Below are 18790 nucleotides of genomic sequence, written 5' to 3'. Positions count from 1 at the left end.
TTCATCTATTACTTCGTCAACAGCAAAAGTATCCCATATCATCAAGGTCGAACGCACTCTTGATTTGATGGACTTGCTTTGACCCTCAAATTCTTGAGTCGGCCTTATACTCTGGAGGAAACCAGAAAACCCTCCAGCCCAGTTCAAGAATAAGCCTGTGGAAAGTTACTTCTTCAAAAGCAAAAGTATCTCATATCATCTCTTCTCCATTTGCTTCTCCTTATCCTTGTTGTTGTTTACGACATAAGGAGAAAGAGAACAATCAACCGGAAGCCAAAGTCGAACCTCCGATCCAGGCTGCTTGCTTGGAAGTCTGATTGCTTACCTTGTCTGTTATCTCTTTCGGTAAATCTCCTAGCTCGGCGACTTGGGAGACTCCTACTATAGGTGATAGGATTTTTACTACTCATATGAACAGGCTTAAATCTCCTATTTTACTTGCAAGAATCACAAGGTTATTGTAGTATAAACGGATCTTGCAAGGTCGTCTCCACAGGGATTATTAATTAATTCAAAACAAACCAAATTTCAATTAATTATTGTAAAGTAGAAGTTTAGGTGATTGATTTATAACCTAATTAAAATAAAAACGAAATTAATGAATTAAAATAAACAATCTGCAATATTAGAGCTAGAGAGAAAATAAAACAGTTTTGGGAGAATCAAATTAAGAAAGCACTAGGGTTCCACCATCACCTAGCAATCCTATGAATTTTTACCAATTACTTATGATCTACACATGTCACTTTGAAGGTTAGATTTTCCTAATTCATATTCTACTTGGAACCTCCAACATAGAACGTATATCTAACATGCAACCCGTCCAGACGTTCGGATCAAATCTGAACATGAAAGACTCATTATGCTTTATGAAAATCCTTTGAAAAACCATGCAATCCTTAAGACGTGATATTCATCCTAAGTGAAATTACAATTATTAACCACAAGAAGCCAGCGTCAATTTCAGGGAACCTTCCGACCAAAATTGCATCAAATTACTTTTTTAAAGATCCTAATGGTGATCAGGCATTACGACAATTAGATAGTTTTTATCCCAGTGATTAACAATTCAAAGTACGCATGCAATCAATCATAAGTAATTAAATAAAAATCACATATTCATGCTAAGGCTCAAGGCTTCGCCCTATCAAAAGAAATTAGTTCCGCATATTCATAATTGAAATCATAGAAAATATATTCAAGAAAAGGATTGAAAGCACCTTCAAGTAAAAAGTCTTCAAAACCCTAACAATTCTCTGTCTCCAAAATTGCATAAAAGAAAGCGTCCCTAAAACTGTAGACGGCTAAGCAATATATTTGCCAAGCCACCCCACAAACCCTAGGAAACATAACCCTAAATTAAATGATAAAATTCGTCTAAAATCTGAACAGCCACGTTTTGACCCATAAGCTGCTCCAAAACTGGCCCAATATAGCTGGATTTAATGTTTGGAATATTCTGAACACTTTTCCAGAAGGCCACGAACCCATCCGAGGTCATCTTGGGCTCCAAAAAAGCAATTTAAGCCCAAAAACGTCATTTTCCAGCACTGCGCACTACTTCTTTATTTCATCGTCAGAAAATAACCGCTTGGTGGAAAAATCCCAATTTTTGATAGGATCAAGCTAAGTGACTCACAAACGTCCTCCAACTAGAATTACTCCAAAATTCGTCCATTTGATCCTGTTTTGCTCCAGAGGAAGTCGAAAGTCCTATATTGAAAATACAATTCAAAGTATCAAAATTCTTCCAATATATTAACCAAAATATACTAAGATTAGGGTAAAATATATAATATAAAATCTACTCATCAATAGGATTTTGTATCGCACTTAACCAAGCCCGAAACTACAAGTAAGCTTCAAGTGAAATTGATACATTACCTTGTGCATCTTCATCGGTTAAAGATACCACCCCTGGATGAAGGAAAAGTACTTTCAAAGAAGATGCCACAACTACGTATGAGACAGATAAGGCAAGTGAAAATGATACCACACTTTGGTACTTAGAAGTTTCGTGATTACTCAATGGCTTGGATCTTGCAAGTCCTCAACCGAGGAGCTTCCCTCACTCGGGAACTTAGGGGAGCACTGTTTGTACCATACTTGACAAATCCCGAAACTACTGAGTACCGGTCAACGTTATACCGTCAAGGACCCAGAAGAGTTTCCCTCCAACCAGGAGGCCAATCACAGCACGACACGTGTCAACATCAGAAGCTAATCACAGCGCGACACGTGTCAACATCAGAAGCCAATCACAGCACGACACATGTCAATGTCCGAATGAAACTAGAAACTCTCTTCTATAAATAAAGATCATTCTCTCACAATATTTCCTAATGTCATTTGTACTAAATCATTCACTAGTACTCACTAAAGGAGAGCTTGAACCTATGTACTTATGTAAACCCTTCACAATTAATGAGAACTCCTCTACTCCGTGGACGTAACCAATCTGGGTGAACCACATACATCTTGTGTTTGCTTCCCTATCCCTATCCATTTACATACTTATCCACACTAGTGACCGGAGCAATCTAGCGAAGGTCACAAACTTAACACTTTATGTTGTACCAAAGTCCTCACTAATTTTGTGCATCAACAACAACAAAGCGTAAACATTAAAGGTTTAGACATAATTTAACCTCATCTAGCACTGCTAGTTGCCTATCGGGCACACCTTTTCCAATTTACAATGTAAAATCCTTAAAAACAATCGATACTACAAAAGGAACGCAGCATAGCTAAAACTAAAAAGGGAAGACGACTGCTCTACAAAAGAAATGTAAAGAAGGTGATAGAGCTTTAGGGAGTCTTTTCTGAGAGTCATTTGGGTGTCCCTTTTATCTAGTTCTACCGCCGCTTTTATAGAGTTTACTTCTCAATAAATTAAGCTTGTAACTCCTAGAGGCATCCCTTCTCTTGCCAAGTGGTTGATGTGACTGCTAGCAAAGGGTGAATTCACACTTGATCCCCTTGAAATTACGAGTTTTTTCCCTTAAAAAATGCTTTCTCTTCTAAACATCTCTCTATAACACCCCTTAGTCTGATTATTATTGTAGGTTTGCCACGAAATTAAGACTCCATACGCATGTTTGGGCCACGACGCAAGTCCAATGTTCAATTTGGGTCCAAACAGACTCCTCCTCCATCCACCACCTTCATCCATTGAGTTTGATAGTACGAGATTATGATGGTTTGGTATTGTTGTGCTTTAAAATAAAAATAAATAAATAAAAAAACTACTTCCGCTGTGTTGTGAGAATAAGCTCATTTTTGCTGCTTCACGTCTTCAGCTTCTTTTCACCCAAAACTATGAAAATAAATTGTTTTTAAGTGTTTACCAAATACGTTTTTGAGCTCAGCTTTTTTTATACCTACTTTTTATAAAAACACTTCAGCACCAAACGAGTACTTTCCACAACTGCGGATCTTATGCCACCTCTGAAACACTTCACGAAGACAAAGAAACGCGCGGCCAAAAATAGTTCACTTTACCTCCGTTCACTGCCACCGAAAAGGGTGCTGCGTTGGTTAAAGAGCTCTCTGGCAATTATTTAAACAACGGCAGAGGTACAATCACGAATACTGCCCTTGCCACCACTGCAGCCACCACCCCCACAATGCTTAAACGGGGTTACTCGCCAGATTCACACCCACATTGAAATTTTTTGAATTTTTGAAATTTGATTGCAAATGAGAAGTGGGTTATTGAAGTTGATTACAAAGTTGTTGCCCGATTGCTACTACACGTTCAAAGAGAATAGTGTTTTGATCAAGCTGTTGAAGCACATGAGCGCCCCACTTAAAACGGTAACTGACAGTGCCGGCTTTGAGGGGGAAGCCATTGCAGAGGGCCTTAATTGAACAGGTCTGAGATGTTTTTTCATCCCACATATATTATATAATGTTTAATTTCTTTAATAAAAAAATAGCCTAATAATAATAAAAAATATTGGATTATTTCTAAGTCCATAACTCATAATACTGCTCTCAATAAAATTCCCAAATAAATAAGATTACTCAACTACTTGGATTGAGACGCTAACAATTCGATTTATGTTTTTAACGCTATTATGAATTTGACTTGATTGTTTCTTAATTGAACATGAGTTTTAGTTTTAAAGTTTGTGTTAGTTTTAATCATAGATTTGCTTATTGGCAGGTTTTCCCACATTATTTTTATCTTCTTAGACATCTTTTTCTTTATTTTATGTCATTGAATTGAATAAATTAAACAAAAACAAAGGATAAGATTAAACATACATGTCTGAGGTTTTTGTTAGTCGATGCAAAATTACTTAGTACTACGGTCTAGTGATATTAATCTTCACTTGTACATGAGATATCTTAGGTTGTTCTCACTAAATACGAGTTAGAACCATATTATTGTTAGCCCATTCTAAGGCTAAGCCCACCCTCTCTCATTTCACGTAGATAATATGTCACTTCCCGGCCCACCACATCCTGGGCTCAACTCCACCGTAGCACGATATCGTCCACTTTGGGCCCCAACCACGCTCTCACGGTTTTGTTTTTTAGAACTCACACGAGAACTTCCTAGTGGGTCACCCATCATGGGATTGCTCTCGTACGAACTCGCTTAACTTCAGAGTTCCGATTGAACCCGAAGCCAGTGAGCTCCCAAAAGACCTTGTGCTAGGTAGAGATGAGAATATACATATAAGGCATAGAGGATCCACTCCCCTGGGCGATGTGAGATGTTACAATCCACCCCCCTTATGGGCTCAACGTCCTCGTCGACACACTTCCGGCCAGGAATTGGCTCTGATACCAAATTGTCATATCTTGACCCGGGCCCCCACCACATCCCAAGCTCAACTCCACCATAGCACGATATTGTCTGCTTTTGGCCCCGACCACGCCCTCACGGTTTTGTTTCTGGGAACTCACACGAGAACTTCCCAATGAGGCACCTATCATGGGATTGCTCTCGTGCGAACTTGCTTAACTTCGGAGTTCCGATGGAACCCGAAGCCAGTGAGCTCCTAAAAAGTCTCGTGCTAGGTAGAGATGGGAATATACATATAAAGCATAGATGATCCACTTCCCTGGACGATGTGGGATGTTACATAATACGTTTGTTAAAAAACAAATAACAAACATACGTGTCTAAGTTTAAAAAGGATGTGTGTTTATAATTTCCATGGTACAATATCTAAAACAAAAATTAGTTAATATTTTCTATAAGATTATTAGTGAGGGTCCCATTAAAATTTTCGCAGAGGACCCCAATTATCATAGACGGCCATGGTGACTGATATTTCTCTTACATTTCATACTTTCTTGGGGTTTTTTTTGTAAGTTTTCTTTTGGGAAATTAAAATGATAGAGCTTTGTTTTGTGTAATTTAATATGGGAAAGTTTTCTATCCGATTTTAATTTATGGGAAGGTGGCAGCTATTTGATGAACTTAGGAGAACGAATACGTCTTCCTTTTAGTGTGCAAGAGTTCCCTGATGATTAACGGGAGTCCCCAAATGATAAACAAGAGCGGTATTGTAGTGAAGAGATCCAACTTTATCCGGAGCCCGGAGTTGTATGACGTTCTTAACTTTGATTTTATGTTGTGTGATTTTCAGCCAGCTATATTCTTTACAATATATAATGTCAAAATTAGAGTAATAGTCCCTCAACTTTAGCCCAATTTCCAATTACCTCATATCTGACCTAACATGCACGTTATTCTGATATTAGGATCCAATCATTAGCGTCATCAATAAACCCCCCTGGAATGCCTGTTCAGGTGAGCTATTGATGCTTCAATCAAGGTTACTGTTGTATTTAGGTTTGTTGGTAGTTTAAATGTCATTCTGATATTAAAATGATGTTTGCACAGGGTGGCAATGGAATCAAACGAAGTTTAGATGAGCTGGTTGCCGCTTGTTGAAGTTATGACTTCTCAGAACCACCTCGGCTGATAAGTAGGAAATCTTGTTTTCAATTCATTATCAGTAGCTTTATGATAAGCAATATATTTGTTAAGACTTCAAAAATTTGCAATGGATCCAATAGTAAAAATCTATCCAACTCATTGACTAGCAGTCTAGCAGCTTGTTCACACATTTTATGTTGAAAAAGGTGGAGCTAGTGCCTAGTTGTGAGCTATACTTCGTAAGCCCGGGTTAAGCACTAGGAACATCGGCTTCATTGGGCTGGTAAAAACTAAAAAGTTGTGTCACTCTGAGACCTAGAAAGTATGAAAACAGGAAATTTTTTGCATTTGAGCGAATGCAAGTATTGCAACGGAGAGGAATATGCAATTTAAGAAGAAAACTATATGGTATTATGAATCTTTTTCTTGATACATATGTGTTGTATTCTATGTAATATTCTGATTTTAGATATTTATCGATTCATGCAACTAACCTAATTCCGGGTATTTTAACAAAAATGTAAATGTTAAAATTAAGCTTGTATTTTAAATTTCAATCATTGTTGAAATGTGTACTTTCATGGTCTCTTCGATGTCCCCAACAATCTGGATTCGATTTATGGATTATCTATGTTCCATGAATAGGCTCTGTGTGTTATTGATTCTCTTTCCTTCCCTTTTCTTGGATAAGAAGTTTGTGTTTCTTAGGTAGATAGGCTTGACAGAGATGGTGGTATTCTGATATCACACTATTGCAGGTTTCACATGGCTAGAGCTACCCTTTTACTGGCCGAAAGCATCAGGTATCGATCAAAACTAAGCAGTGGTGATGATATCTGTTTACAGTTCTATCCCTTAGTTAAACAAGCCGCTTTTCACTGTTCACAACCCCTCTAACCGTGTTCATGGAACTACAGCTGCGTGTACACTGCGCGGAGGTTTTGCGAACACGGATAGTTGGAGACCACAAATATGGGTGGCAACCTCATAGGAACTGGACACCTTTATATTGGTCTAACATTGAATCTCATTCAAACAAGGAGCTTCCCAGAGAAAAAAACCTCTCTTTTGATATCAACATGGATAGTGGAAGTATCTCAGGAAAAGGCTCCCCGCTTGCATCTTCATCATAAGCAAATGATTTGCCTAATGTGTATCTGGCTATGCAAAAAGTGAAGCTGCATTTAGATTGTGACTTTCAGAACTAGAAAGCCTAGTTGGTTGCTCGTCTGCCTTCATACATGCAGTTGGGATATTTTAGTCTAGTTATTGCATAATTTAGTCGCTCGCCGATGAGGTGGTTTTTTTTGGGTCCACAAATGAGGATTTGATGTTCGGAAGTTGGAACCATGATCTCATGCAATCAAAATTTAGACAGGTTTTGGAAGATTCATAAATCATGACCCGCCAATCGTGCCTTTTAAGCGACTTCGATTAGTGGCAAACATGTAGAGCAAGAAAATGAGAACGGGATGCCACAACAAGATTAATATGTGATTCTCTTTTTGGATTTATCGTACATGCCATTATAATTCATAGGGGAAGAGGGAACTCAGACACGAATGCTAATCACTTAAGGCTATAACGGCCCTTTTGGACTTTCGTTGACGTGGGCTTTGTTTCAAGTGTCAAGGTTAAGTATAATTTCAATGAACCGAAGTGTTTAACCACGAGCTGGTGATCCAGTGGTAAAGAGAGGATAACGATGCTTCTTTAAAACTAAAAATTAGAGATCTCGGATTCGAAAATCGCTGTCAAATCTGGCTAGGAAAAGGCTGAAATGCCTCTGTGAATAATGCCACCAGTTGTCTCTTTTAAAAAAAAAAAAAAAAAAAAAAGACAGAAGTGTTATTTTGGTAATATTTGATAGAAAAAGGTTTTTTAAAAAAGGAAATTATGGATTGTAAAAGAATTGCAAATGGTTTTTCAAGAAGAAATTGCATTATAAATAAAAATTCTTACGTGGTTCTAAGCAAGGTCTTAAATGCCGATAATATCGGCGATATTTCACCGATATTATCAATTTTTCACGTTAACGATATTTTAATAGGTATCCAACGGGTTTTCGTCAAAATATCGTGATATTATCGATAATATCAATAATATCGCGATATTTCCAAAACTATCGCGATATTTTGAAACTGTGCTAAATGGAGAAGAACGTCGGAGCTTCTACAGCTCCGGCCGACTGTAAAAGAGCACCCTAGACTCCAATCTAGGTATCAAAATGAAGTAGAAGATGAGATGAATGTTTTTATAAATTCCGTTTGTCGTGAAACGGTCGGAGGTGTTCGGAAAGTTCGTCGACACTCACGGCCTCGCCAGAGATGGGTGTGCCTATTCTCGAGCCGATTTCGTCCCAAAAACCTTGCAAAAACACGATTTTGAACTTAAATTTCACATATAAGCTTCAATCTAGAACAGAAAGAGGCAAACCCGAAGCTTACCTAACCGGAGAAATTCAAGAAACTCGTCGGAGTTCCTGCGTTCGCCGAGTTGCAGAGACGAGAAGGAGAGGGAGAAAGACGAGGTTGCTGATGATGATGGGTGTCTTCCTGAACCAGGTGTGATGGTGTGCGTGTGTGTATGTGGGTCTCGGACCCTCGATGCAGAGAGAAATGAGAGAGACATTGGGTCTCTATGCATTTGTGTGGGAGATCTGTGTGTGTGTGTGGGAGAATGGAGAAGGGGGAGAAGAGAGATCAGAGAAGACAGAAGAGAGAAAGATCCAGAGAGAGAGACTGTGTGTGTGTGTTGTGTTGTGTTGTGTGCGTGTGTTGTGTTGTGTGCGTGTGTGGTGGCGTGTCAGTGTGTGTGTGTGGTTGGGTCATTTGACTCACACTCACCTGACAACTTGTAGAATCACTTCTTACAATTTCAAACCATGGACAAAAATAATAGTGTTTTCATAATGAAACCGTGTGCCACTGTGAGTCTGTGATATTCTTTCACATTCAAAATCGTGTGCCACTGTGAGTCTATGATATTCTTTCACATTCAAAACCGTGTGCCACTGTCTGTGACATTCTTTCACATTCTCAGAGGTGGAGTATCAGAGCCATTCAGAGCATTTTCGTTTCTTCTTCTTCCTTTACCCCTTTCAAAGCCATTCCAGATCCATTCCAGAGTTTGAACACAAAGGGTTCCATATTTAAAGTAAGTTTACAAACTTATATTTATATTATTGTAATTCATACAACAACAAAAAAATTTGTGTGGACTCGTATGTTAATTTTTTTAAGTAATTAATACTTGCATGTTAATTTTTGTAAGTAATTAAGTAATGTTAACAATTACATGTTAATTTTTTTAAGTAATTAAGTAATGTTGTATAATTATTCCCTAGGATAATTTTAACATGATTAATGTTATTTATTATTTTATTAATATTAGGTTTTATTATTCATTAAATTGGATTATTATTAAATTGGATTATTATCAAATTGGATTATTATTCATCACTATGTTTTATATTAGGATTATTCTTTTATCAAATTGGATTATTATTCATTAATATTAGGTTTTATTATTCCATATTATTTTTATAATTACTAAATTTTTACAATCATTTTCTTTACTTCGTATTTAATTCTTCTGTAGAATAACTTTATTATTTAGGTTCTCTTATATAACCGTCATCACTACTATATTTTTTGGCCAAAAAATAATTGTCTAATTTTCATGAAAAATAAATATAGGTACGTTTAAGATGTCCATTGGAGTTACTAAACGTGATCCAGCTTGGGAACATGGAGACCCAATAGACGGAAACAAACATGGCACAATTTGCAAATATTGTGGTCAGGTAATGAAGAGTGGCGGAGTGACACGACTTAAGTACCATTTTAGTGGATTAGATCCAGCAAAAAATGTCCAATGATGCGATAATGTCCCCCCAGAAGTGAAGGCATTCATCAGCACATTATTAAAAAATAAAAAACAACATAAGGAAAACATAACACATGGAATGGAAAATATTCGAGCTGGGCTACGAGGAGAAGTCATTGGCCAAGCGGTTGACAGTGATGATGATGACGATGAGGACGAATGTGATGATGACATGGGACCTGAAGAACGACGCAGTTTGAAACAAGCATTACGTGCCTCCAAACAGTCAGCATGGGAAATAGAACACCTTCATAAAATTCCTAATAGAGCACAAGGTTCCGGGACAAGTGGTGGTGCACAAATGTGACGGGGAGGCAGTCTTAGAGAATCACAACCAACACCACCAATAGCCCCAAGTTTATATAAGTCATCCAAAGCACGTCAAAAGAGTGTGGAGTTATTTCACTGGAGGTAATGTGAAGGAGGGAATGGGGCGTCTAATTAGCAAGTTCTTTATCTATGAAAATGTCCCTGCTGAGAAAGTATCATCACATCATTTCAAAAATATGGTAGTGGGATGTCAACAGGCCGGTTTTGGAGTACAACCTCCCACTCCCTATGAGATAAGAAACAAATATTTGGATATGGAGTATAAAGACATTGTCGAGTATGTTAACAATTTGAGGTTAAAGTGGGAAACTAATGGTTGCACAATCATGTATGACAAATGGACTGGGCCGACCAGATTGTCTATCATAAACTTCATTGTATACTCCAAGGGAAAGACAATTTTTTTGAAGTCTGTTGATGCTTCAAACCATATAAAGAACTACAAGTATATTTACAAATTATTGAAGGATGTAATCATGGAGGTGGGAGAGCATAATGTTTTCCAAGTCGTGACCGACAACGGTTCTGCATTTGTCAAAGCTGGAAAAAAGTTAATGAAGCATCATAATGTGTTTTGGACATCATGTGCAGCACATTGTATTGATATCATGTTTGAGGCAATGGGGAAGAGAGAGAATGTTGCTACTGTGGTAAAAAGAGCTAGAATGATCACAAATTATATTTACAATCACGGTTGGTTGTTGGCAAAGATGCGTGAATTTTGCAAAGGAGAAATTATTCGTCCAGCTACCACTCGATTCACCACCAACTATATTGCATTAGATAGCATACTTAAGAAGAAAGCAAGGTTGAAGCAACTATTCACTAGTGAAGATTAGGCCAACCACAATTTGAGCCGCTCAAATGCAGGTCGTATGGTGGAAAGTATAATGCTTGATCATGCTTTTTGGACTCAATCAGAACATGTGTGCCAAGTGTTTGAACCTCTTTACAAAGTTTTACGAATCGTTGACACAGAAGTGTATCCTACTATGGGGGCAATATATGCGTTGATGCATGTAGTGAATGATGAATTGGAAAGAAAAAATGATGCAAGGTGGGTCATAAAGATAATTGAAAACCGATGGTATAAAACATTATACCACGATTTGCATGCAGCAGGTATAAATTATGTCATAATTTGCAATTCATTTCTTTAGTTGCATAAGTATTATTTCTCTTATTAGAGTATGTGTTTCTTTGAACAGCATATTATTTGAATCCTCGATACCAATATAGACCCGGTGTTGAAGATGATGGTACCCTTATACGTGCTGTACATAATGTATACTCTAAATTAGACCCTGCATCACCAGCAGTTGGCCAATTTGGAAATGAGGTACACAATTACTTAAATTATAATAATTACTTTGTTGGATTAAACTAATACGATTTATTGAATTCAGCTAACATGGTTTAAAGATGCAAGAAGAACTTTTGGAGAACCAACATCAGTTGTTGCTCGAACAAAAATGTCTCCTAGTGAGTGTAAACATATTTCACGATAAGTTTATAATAGAATTTGTTGGAGTTATTAGGCTTATCAACATTGTTTTTCATTGTAGCTGAATGGTGGATCATGTATGAGACCGATGCACCAACTGTGAGAAAGTTAGCAATCAAAGTATTATCACAAACAGCTTCATCATCTGCTTGTGAAAGAAATTGGAGCACATTTGCCTTCATACACACAAAGCAAAGAAATAGGTTGGGTCATAGTAGGTTGGAAAAAATAGTTTATTGCTACTACAACATGAAGCTTCAAATTCGAGATAAGGAAGCAGAAATAGATCATGTCGACCGTGGTGACCCACTAGATGTGTTTGATATTGTTGTTGAAGATGATGATATAGAGGGTAACCAACTTTATCAATGGATTAGACCTCTTCATTTAGATGATAATGAAGGCAACCCAGCTCCCAGAGTTGCTGAAGAAGCACGTAATGAAGGGATAAATGTAGAAAGAGTATTAGCGGAGGAGGTGGGATCTAGCAGCGTTGACTCTTTGGAAGAACTTTTGCGCCCAAGACCAAGAAACACTGGAATTCCACCTTCTTCCAATCCTACACAACCACAACATCGTGCTGATACTAATGATAGCTCTAGTACAAGATCAGGAGGAGACTCACCTACCACCGAAGGTGGGAATGATGAAGGATATAGTGGAGATAGAGGTAGTGGTGGTGGATATGGAAACTACGTTGGACCACCTCCTGGATTTATGAGCCCCTTCACTGGTGAGGCAAACTTCACGCATGCAACACAGGATGAGGAACATGGCAGTAGGCGGGTAGGACCAGGAATTTGTGCCATAGGGAAGGACTATACTCGTAGAGAAAGAGGCAAGGGGATTTTGTCAAGTCAAGAAGATGACTCGTTATCTATAACTTCGGACTCTGTTGGAGTGTGAAGTAGTAACTATGGTTATATTCATAACCAACCATTTCCCTACCCTTCATATCCCATTCCTATTAGGATGGAATCGAGCAACTCATGGAAACAATCTGAGACTCAATCTTCAAATGATTTTGCTTATGGACAAGGTCAACCAATCTCGGATCCATATGGGTGGCATGTTAACAATTACATACAAAATTATTTTAGGGATTTATCATTTGATAACTACTCTTCACAATACACTCACTCTATGCATAGAGATGATGAAGATAGTGAAAAATTTGAACCTCATAGGAACTCTATGTGATACTAAGTCACTCATGTATCTTACCATGCAATGTATAAAGTGTAAAATATTGTATATATAAATGATTATGGTGTGTTTAAACTTCTTTCATTAATTACTACATATTTTCTACACTCACAATGTTTGCCAGCTCGCTATATAATCAACTTGATAATGTTAAATCCATCATGCAATACATTTCCTTTCAATTTTTTGTGATAAACTAATAGATAATTGACTAAATAAACATCCTGCAAAGTTTCAATAAAAATTTCCAAGTTTTTCTTACAATTTCCGTGGTCTTCATATTATTTTTATTGATATCGATATTATCCCGATATTTCCATCGATATTTCCGTGTTTTCAGACTACCGATATTTCCGATATCATCGATATTTAATACCTTGGTTCTAAGGATTTTGTAGGGCTACTTCTGTGAGGGTAAAAAGTTTCTTCTCACGACCAGAAGTGCTTTTTTCTCAGTTTGCAGAAAAACTTGAATATGCTTTTAAATAAAAAAGCAATTTCTAAAGTATGTATCGTGTTTTTTAAATAAGTAGGTCCAAATAAATTTTTATAAAAAACTTAAATTTTTAATAAAAAGAACAACATGAATCAAATAAAGGTATTTTTAGAAGAAAAAAAAAAAAAAAAAGCCTTATTAACAGACAATGCTTTTCAAAATGGGGTGTGCTATCTACACACATCTTTTTACTTCTTACATACCCTTTGTTAATTTATGTTCGTTGATTTTCTTTAATTTATCCGATCCAACGGCCGAAAATTAAAAAGATTTGTGAGAAATAAAAAGGTGTGTGTGGATATCACTCCCACTTTCAAAATAAGCATTCTTAAATAGAGCCCAAAAGTCTAACTGACATCAGGACCTCATTTAATCTTTTCATTTTAATTGATTACTCTTAATCACGTTTGGAGTGTTTCTTCGACCCACGTCACCTAAACACTAAACCCAAAGCAAATTCTCATCGACCGTCTCTTAGAAGCCGCAGAAATATAAAGGGAGAGATTCCAATACAAAGGTCACGGAGCATCATCATTTGGATTTCTACCAAAAAAAAAAAGTGTTTTAACTTTGGGGTTCTGGTGCCAACTTGCTCTAAATTAACAAAATACCAACTTGGTCTAAATTAATGATGATTCTAGACCCACCTCACCTAAACACTAAACCAAAAGCAAATTCTCACCGACCGTTTTCGCTACCTATTATTTTTCTGATTGCTAGTCAAGGATTTGGCTTCATCAGAAGAAAAATGCATGTGAATACAGCATGCAGCATCTCTCGACTATTTCAACCTTCAAACTTTTCTTCAATAAATTTTGTCATACTTCAATGTTAAAATTAAGGTAATTTCACTATCCTTTATTAGTTATTTATGGTGTAAAAGGAACTTTAAGACTCGTTATAGATAGATTAGATTATCAATCATACGAACTCTAATTTAAAAAGAATACAACTCTTCATACTTTTTTCGTCTACGCACTTGTTATGTTATTGCATGCAAGCTTATCATCCGTCATCGTCTAATTCATAAACTCGGTAGGTGGGTGTTATGTGCTATTTTATCTTAATTATTACTCCAAAGATTGTTATTTTCATAAACTTGGTAGGTGGGTGTGATGTGTTATTTTTATAATCTTTTCAATGAAGGACATAAAATGAGTACTTCTTTGGGGGAGTTAAGTAACTCAGAAGAGTGTAGAAACTACTCCTTTTACCGCCAAATCAAGAAGAAAGAAGTGGTTGTAGTTTGGAAAAAGATGAAGCATAGAAAAGCAGTGGGCACAGATGATATACCGATCGAAGTGTGGAAGGTCTTGGGAGAGACGGGTAAGCATGGCTCATTAACCTTTTCAATAGGATTTTCAAAACAAAGAAGATGCCAAATGAGTGGCGAAATAGCACTTTGGTGCCTATCTACAAGAATAAGGGCGACGTACAAAATTGCATGAATTATAGGGGTATTAAGCTAATGAGTCATACAATGAAGCTCTGGGAGAGAGTCATTGAGCATTGATTGAGGCAAGAGACACGGGTTTCGGACAACCAATTCGGGTTCATGACAGGGCGCTCAATCATGGAGGCAATCTATCTCTTACGAAAAAGATATAGAGATGGGAAAAAGGATTTACACATGGTCTTTATAGATTTGGAAAAAGCGTATGATAGGGTCCCAAGAGACATTCTTTGGAGGATTTTAGAGAAGAAAGGAGTACGAGTAGCATATATCCAAGCTATAAAAAAATATGTATGATGGAGCAAAGACTGCCATAAGAACTCATGAAGGACAAACCGAAAGCTTCCCCATAACTGTAGGGTTACATCAAGGCTCATCCTTAAGTCTTTACCTTTTTGCATTGGTAATGGATGAGTTAACAAGACATATTCAAGATGATATTCCTTGGTGTATGCTTCTCCCAGACGATATAGTGTTGATAGATGAAACTCAGGAAGGGGTAAATGCGAAGCTTAACCTTTGGGGAAAAGTGTTGGAATCTAAAGGTCTTTGCCTAAGCCGATCAAAGACAGAATATATGGAGTGCAAGTTCAGTGCAAATGGAGGCCAAAATAAGTTAGGGGTGAGGATCGGAGATTGGGAAATACCAAAGAGCGACCGCTTTCGCTACCTATGATCTATCTTGCAAAAGAACGGAGAATTAGATGAAGACCTCAACCATAGAATACAAGCTGGATGGATGAAGTGGAATAGTGCATCCGGCATGCTGTGTGACCGCTATATGCCACTGAACCTCAAGGGAAAATTTTATAGGACGGCAATAAGGCCGGCGATGCTGTATGGCACAGAATGTTGGGCGGTGAAGCATCAACACGTACATAAAATGGGTGTAGCAGAGATGAGGATGCTTCGTTGGATGTGTGGGCACATGAGAAAGGATAAGAATAGGAATAAAGATATCCGAGGTAAAGTAGGAGTAGCCGAAATTGAAGGAAAGATGAGAGAAAACCGGTTACGGTGGTTTGGACATGTGCAAAGAAAGCCTACTGACACTCCGGTTCGAAGATGTGACTACGGGACAGAGGTTCAAGGCCGAAAGGGTAGAGGAGAAGAGACCCTAAGAAAAAACTTAGAGTACTTGGATCTAACGGATGACATGACACAAAACCGAGCGCAATGGCGTTCTAGGATTCATATAGCCGACCCCACTTAGTGGAAAAAGGATTTGTTGTTGTTGTTGTAGTATTACACGTTAGTCTTTGACTGAGAAGTGGTCCACAAGTCATACAGAACAAGCAAAGAACATAATTTGCAAGTTTGCATATATGGCAAGTCATGCATGTTTAGAAAAATTGGATTATCCTTCTAAAATGAGAGGTGGTTGGTTGTCCTTGGTCTGAGATTTTTGAAACCCTATTCTTTATGAATTTCTCAAAATCAAGTAGGAAATTAAACTGAAAGAAATCTTGGAAGCAAAACCAATATATAGATATGTTCCTTCCAGGTAGGTACTGTTTCTAAATACCTAACTGATTGCTTGAAACCTTTTGTGATATTTAATTTCTTCACTGAAAACGTATTTTTAATGTCAAATATTCTCACCAAAATTATGTCTATCATCTTCTACACACCAACATCAAGAAGAAAACCAAGGTTAAAAGTTATAAATTATTATACCAATATTCAAGGTCCACATCTAATCTGTATTTTAGTACAGATAATACTTAGGTAGTCATTAGTGAGTATCCTGGATACTCACATTTTCATTTTGGCCCAATAATATTTAACATATGTTTTATTGTTTTTAAAAATAATAGGCATATAATTTTTTTTTTTTTTTTGAACTTTAAAAAACAAGGAAGACATTACATCTTTTGATTGAGTCAAATCAAAAAGTGAGTATATTAGTGTTGAACCTAAAAACTACCAAGCCTACATGGTGCGCATGCCGAGTAATTAATAAGCTAACTACGTCATTCAGTTGTGTGCGAGACATGCCAACTCGTCAGGTGAGCTTGGCTGGGGAGTAGAATGTGTCGATGTTGCATTGGGCGCGCTGCTGACTTCTTGATCTTACAACTGCGGCCAAAGAAGAAACACATCTCAGCCTTCGGGTTCTAAAGCCTAAAGACAAGGCTGCTAGTTCTGTGAAGTTCAATATCAAATTCGGCTTTCAATGTGCCGAATGTAGTAACCTGGTAACACCTCACTTCGCTGAGAAGGCTAATGAGATGACCTCTACCAACAGGGATTCAGAAATCCTTGCTGACCGAAACTTGGATAAATAACCAGTCGGTCGAGAAGCAGTGTTGTTTGTCCAAACTGAAGGTGCTCCTTGATCGGCTGATTCTACGACTCAAGTGTTGTTTATCCAAACTGAAGATGTTGTTGGTTACCTTCACAGTGTTGTTTATCCAAACTGAAGATGTATTGGCGAAAAAAGAAAATAAAAACCTCAAGGTGTTTGAGAGGTTTGCGCAGGGCAATTTGTGTGTTGAATTTGAGGGGGCTTAACTGATGCACTCCCTCATCTATTTATAGTAGCAAATTCCTTCACAGCCAAGCTACAATTGTACTCAGATTAGAACTCCTCATCCTAATCTAACTCGGTCTTGGCCAATCCTAATCCTACTAGGACTTTGAACCAAGCTCTTTTATCAAACCAAATTCATCCCTAACTTTCATCATCATTAGCCTCAAAACTCCTCATTGTGCTAGGTTTCAGTTATTTCATCTTTATTCGAACTAACCCTCATCGGAATACAATTTGGCTGATCATAACTAGACGGCCCATGACAACTAACAAAGGCCTATAACAAAATTCTCAATGAAGGTACTAGGTCAAAAAAGACTCTAAGCTCAGCCTAAATTATCATTTTGGCCCCAAACATTGCTCCCTCGCTTCTGAGGTCTTTGGCCTATAATTCCTAGTCAATCTTCGGCCTTAAAGAAGCGAAATACACCCTTAGCATATTCTTGAAAGACGCGCGGCCTTCTTCGAATATTTCAACCAATCAGACGCATTTCTAAGGCACGATTGCACCATCTCAATCCTGTCAGATTCCCTGCCACATAGCATCTCTTTAATACGTTCGCCCTTCAATGATGATATTTGAAACGTGCAGATACCGAAGCTTCTCCTTACCATTTAAACTCACCATCATGTCACCTCAAACCGCGAGCTTTTCGGCCTCTTCACCTGGGTTCTTTAAATATTTTCCATGTTTACAAACTTTTCGGTCGGATTTACCCCTTATTTTCAAAATTGAACTGTAGGTCTCCCTTCTCAAACACCTATAAATACTCAATTTATCCTCACTCGTTTTTTCCTTACGTTTACAAATCTTCAAAAACTCCTTTTTAATTCCAGAATCTCCTACCATTTGCTTCCAACCCAGAAAACAATCTTTCAAAACCCAGAAAACCCCCCAGCTTTCATCAATGGCTGCCAACACTTTCATCACTAAGCTTGTTGAGGAGTACACGAAATGCCAAGACATTATCAATCGGAACGCCATTAAAGTGATCCGTTCTAAAGATGAATCAACCCTTCACCAGACTTTGGGACCCCTTTTTAAGGACATCATCCCAGAAACCATCACCCATATGTTGAAAGACCATTGCAAACTCTTGCTCTAAGGTTACGACTAGCCGAAGTGGGAATCGACTAGACCCCAAACAGCCTGGCCCTCGACCACAGCGGCCTGAGCTACTTGGGTTACTCGAATGGAACCACACTATGGTGGCGAGTGGAAAACCCTCGGTATCTTTGATGTCATCAAGCTCTCAACCTTTGAAATCATCTTGGATCGAAAACTCCTGATGCCTACCCTGAGCTTTTGGTGTTCAGCCATCAACACCATGATCATTCTTCTCGACCCCATCGGTCCAACTATGTTGGACATCACGGCCATACTAGACACCTCTCATTTTGGTCTTCCAATTGACGTTGCTCTATCTGGGTACAAATTCGACCTGGATCTGAAGGCAATCTGTAAGGAACGGGTCGTCAAA

At 37.8% G+C, this 18790-nt stretch overlaps 1 pseudogene; it reads left to right on the top strand.

Annotated features, from left to right (window-relative positions):
• Positions 1-3193: 3193 nt before the first annotated feature.
• LOC126622602 (RNA pseudouridine synthase 4, mitochondrial-like) lies at positions 3194-7032 on the top strand (annotated as a pseudogene).
• The last annotated feature ends 11758 nt before the right edge of the window (positions 7033-18790 follow it).

Source organism: Malus sylvestris, chromosome 5, assembly GCF_916048215.2.
Source record: "Malus sylvestris chromosome 5, drMalSylv7.2, whole genome shotgun sequence".
Taxonomy (NCBI): domain Eukaryota; kingdom Viridiplantae; phylum Streptophyta; class Magnoliopsida; order Rosales; family Rosaceae; genus Malus; species Malus sylvestris.
Note: the sequence above shows the minus strand (reverse complement) of the source record. Positions and strands in the feature narration are given on the sequence as shown.